This window comes from Eurytemora carolleeae, unplaced genomic scaffold (assembly GCF_000591075.1).
Source record: "Eurytemora carolleeae unplaced genomic scaffold, Eaff_2.0 scaffold501, whole genome shotgun sequence".
NCBI lineage: Eukaryota > Metazoa > Arthropoda > Copepoda > Calanoida > Temoridae > Eurytemora > Eurytemora carolleeae.
The window spans coordinates 166,133-171,270 of record NW_019396608.1 but is presented as its reverse complement, the minus strand read 5'-3'; positions in this window follow the sequence as shown (position 1 = coordinate 171,270).

The window sequence follows — 5,138 nt, the reverse complement described above, 5'->3', positions numbered from 1 at the left end:
GGGGGTGACTTATTTGTTGATCAGTATTGAAATACGTTTTTTTAACTTCTGAAAAATTACAGTTGAATATTTAACGAAATTCACTAATGCTTCCTATGAAAATATTTTGCTTAACTTTAATGATTTCACAACAACGAAAATATTTTAAGCTCCGTCGGGGGAGAACAAGGGAATTGCGGGCTGAAAATTTGGTTTGGCTGTCTCCGACAGGAGATTCGAGTTGAAGACGACATTTTATAGAGGTTTTAAAATTAATGGTTAACAACAGTAGTTTCAAAACAGCTGAACAGACGGAATATTGTCTAGAATATATACAGTAGTTTCAAAACAGCTGAACAGACGGAATATTGTCTAGAATATAAACTTTAGTTTCAAAACAGCTGAACAGAATATTGTCTAGAATATATACAGTAGTTGCAAAACAGCTGAACAGACAGAATATTGTCTAGAATATATACAGTAGTTTCAAAACAGCTGAAAAGACAGAATATTGAATAGAATATATACAGTAGTTTCAAAACAGCTGAACAGACAGAATATTGTCTAGAATATATACAGTAGTTTCAAAACAACTGAACAGACGGAATATTGTCTAGGATATATACAGTAGTTTCAAAATAGCTGAACAGACGGAATATTGTCTAGAATATATACAGTAGTTTCAAAACAGCTGAACAGACAGAATATTGTCTAGAATATATCCAGTAGTTTCAAAACAACTGAACAGACGTAATATTGATTAGAATATATACAGTAGTTTCAAAACAGCTGAACAGACTGAATATTGATTAGAATATATCCAGTAGTTTCAAAACAACTGAACAGACGGAATATTGATTAGAATATAAACATTAGTTTCAAAACAACTGAACAGACGTAATATTGATTAGAATATATACAGTAGTTTCAAAACAGCTGAACAGACGGAATATTGTCTAGAATAAATACAGTAGTTTCAAAACAGCTGAACAGAATATTGTCTAGGATACATACAGTAGTTTCAAAACAGCTGAACAGGCGGAATATTTATTAGAATATATACAGTAGTTTCAAAACAGCTGAACTGGCGGAATATTGATTAGAATATATACAGTAGTTTCAAAACAGATGAACAGACGGAATATTGATTAGAATAAATTCAGTAGTTTCAAAACAATATTTTATGTAAAAAAAATTATCAGTTGCAACAATTACAAATCCCAAAATCCATAGATTTATTCAATAGACAGTTTTGGTTTCTCACTGTGCCAACAAATGTTATAATTATTTTTAATCTTTGTGAAGAAACGATCTCAAGAACTGACGAGGGTCAACCTAGACCGAAATATATTTTCAATAAATGTGGAACTAACATCTACTTTTTTACTATACAGAGGTTTGGTCCATCACCATCACCGAATTTTATTTTTAATTTTTTAATGTTCAGAACTTGTTCAACTGAACAGGCGGAATATTGTCTAGAATATACAAGCATTAGTTTTAAAACAGCTGAACAGAATATTGTCTAGATTATATACAGTAGTTTCAAAACAGCTGAACAGAATATTGTCTAGGATATTTACAGTAGTTTCAAAACAGCTGAACAGAATATTGATTAGAATATATACAGTAGTTTCAAAACAGCTGAACAGACGGAATATTGTCTAGAATATATACAGTAGTTTCAAAACAGCTGAACAGAATATTGTCTAGGAGACATACAGTAGTTTCAAAACAGCTGAACAGGCGGAATATTGATTAGAATATATAAAGTAGTTTCAAAACAGCTGAACAGAATATTGCCTAGGATATATACAGTAGTTTCAAAACAGCTGAACAGACGGAATATTGTGTAGGATATATACAGTAATTTCAAAACAGCTAAACAGACGGAATATTGATTAGAATAAATTCAGTAGTTTCAAAACAATATTTTATGTAAAAAATTATCAGTTGCAACAATCACAAATCCCAAAATCCATAGATACATTCATTAGACGGTTTTGGTTTCCTACTGTGCCAACAAATGTTATAATAATTTTTAATATAATTGTTTTTAATCTTAGTGAAGAAACGATCTCAAGAACTGACGAGGGTCAACCCAGACCGAAATATATTTTCAATAAATGTGGAACTAACATCTACTTTTTTACTATACAAAGGTTTGGTCCATCACCATCACCGAATTTTATTTTTAATTTTTTAATGTTCAGAACTTGTTCAGCCAAATGTAAAATATGTTAATATGTTCAACCTAATGTAAAATATGGAAATATGTTCAACCTAATGTAAATATGTAGATATGTTCAACCTAATGTAAAATATGGAAATATGTTTAACCTAATGTAAAATATGGAAATATGTTTAACCTAAAGTAAAATATGGAAATATGTTTAACCTAATGTAAAATATGTAAATATGTTCAACCTAATGTAAAATATGAAAGTATGTTTAACCTAATGTAAAATATGTAAATATGTTTAACCTAATATAAAATATGTAAATATGTTTAACCTAATATAAAATATGTAAATATGTTAAACCTAAAGTAAAATATGTAAATATGTTCAACCTAATGTAAAATATGTAAATATGTTTAACCTAATGTAAAATATGTAAATATGTTTAACCTAATGTAAAATATGTAAATATGTTTAACCTAATGTAAAATATGGAAATATGTTCACCCTAATGTAAAATATGTAAATATGTTTAACCTGATTTAAAATATGTAAATATGTTCACCCTAATGTAAAATATGAAAATATGTTTAACCTAATGTAAAATACGTAAATATGTTTAAAATGTAAAATATGTAAATATGTTTAACCTAATGTAAAATATGGAAATATGGTTAACCTAATGTAAAATATGTAAATATGTTGAAAATGTAAAATATGTAAATATGTTTAACCTAATGTAAAATATGTAAATATGTTATGTAAAATATGTAAATATGTTTAACCTAATGTGAAATATGTAGATATCTAATGTAAAATATGTAAATATGTTTAACCTAATGTAAAATATGTAAATATGTTTAACCTAATATAAATATGTAAATATGTTTAACCTAATGTGAAATATGTAGATATCTAATGTAAAATATGTAAATATGTTCACCCTAATGTAAAATATGTAAATATGTTTAACCTTATGTAAAATATGTAAATATGTTCAACCTAATGTAAAATATAGAAATATGTTCAATCTAATGTAAAATATAGAAATATGTTTAAACTAAAATAAAATAAACAAATCACCTGTAATATTATTTGAATCATTACTTTGATCTGAGTAATGAGCTAGCAGAAGTTGCAGAGTGAATCGAATGATTACTCTGTTCTAAGTAATAATCTAATAGCTGTAGCTGCAGAGAGAATCAAATGATTACTCTGTTCTAAGTAATACGCTAGCAGTAGCTGCAGAGAGAATCAAATGATTACTCTGATCTTAGTAAAAATAGCTGTAGCTGCAGAGAGAATCAAATGATTACTCTGTTCTAAGTAATAAGCTGAAATAGCTGTAGCTGCAGAGAGAATCAAATGATTACTCTGTTCTAAGTAATAAGCTGAAATAGCTGTAGCTGCAGAGAGAATCAAATGATTATTCTGTTCTAAGTAATAAGCTGAAATAGCTGTAGCTGCAGAAAGTATCAATTCTTTACTGAAACCCTGAAACATACTTAAGAAGTTTAACTCATAAAATCATTAGAACTAAAACTTAAAAATGTTTGAATGTCAAAATATTGAAGAGTACTTACAAATACAATTACAAAGATTTATAAGTGAAAGCCGTCACAATTGTACATTAAATTTCAAATCCATCGTTATAAACCAACGAGGATATAGTGTATAGAGTGATAATACACGCTAATCCTCTACATAATTGTATAGACCATCAACTATACCGAGAGCGTACTGCATATTTGCGTATTATAAGTTGATTCTGGCTTAACCTATAGTATATCAATATTAGTAAACAGTTGTAAGTGTACAGTACAGCTAACTGAGTACACAGGAAGAGAACTATATAACTGTTATAAACAAATAATAATGTTTTCTTTTCTTCAGGAGAATAAAACTAAAGCAGGATGTTAAGTTTACTAAATATCCCGAATTTAGGGAAATTTGACCTACAGGCAAAGCTGGATACCCATGGACAAGTATTGATAAGTAAAATATTATAATCATAGAGTGAGATTAATCGCAACTTGGCACGGCCGGATTTTTCATTCAATTGAAGTTATCTATTTTTCAGTTCTAAGAAATTTTAAAATCTTTTTTTTTTTAAAGATTTCAACTTTTAAACAGAAGTTCCTAGAAAAGTGTTTGAAGCCAAAGGCTGTTTTTACCGGTGACCTCATGTTTGGTGAATGTAATTATTTGTTACGGATGCCAGTTGGATAGCTGGGTAACATCTTCTTGTGCTGTAGTTCCTTAGTACAAAGGAACTGTGTTTTACCACAAACTCTAATTCTCTAACACCTATGACATTTAATACCTTTAGGACTATGGAAGTCATATTAGGAATAAAGAGTCTGAGTTTGAAATATCAAAGGTTTACTCCATTGGATTGCAAAGATAGAGGGTTTAGCATTTGGTAAAGCTGAGTTCCTCAACTGTGTCTCATCTATGATCTAATGCAGGGTGTCCCAATAAACATTAGAATTTAGTGACGAATTCGATTCCGTCTTTTCAAATAATTNTTGATTAAAGTTTACAATAAACTACTCGTTATTCAAGTTTAATTATAATCGACGACATTGTTCTACAATTTCCTTGACTGTAGTCATGTTGTGTGTCTGTACCAGAAGAGTGTTTGTAAGTTTACTGTACTGGTCTGCAAAGCAGTGCGACTGGCTTTCTCTTGCCGGACCAGCGCTATTTCCTTTCCCTATATTCCTGTTCCCTGGAGTAAACTTGTCCGTCTTCACTGTTCATCTTGCGGAGACATTATACAAACAATTCTTTACAGTCTTTTACCCTTTTCATAAAATAAGCTCTAGCAGACATAATAATATTATGGCTTTTGAAATTAGGTATTACAGTGCTAATTCACAACAATTTATTCTTTGTGACAGAAACAATCTCAAGAACTGACTAGGGTCAACCCAGACCGAAATATATTTTCAATAAATGTGGAACTAACATCTACTT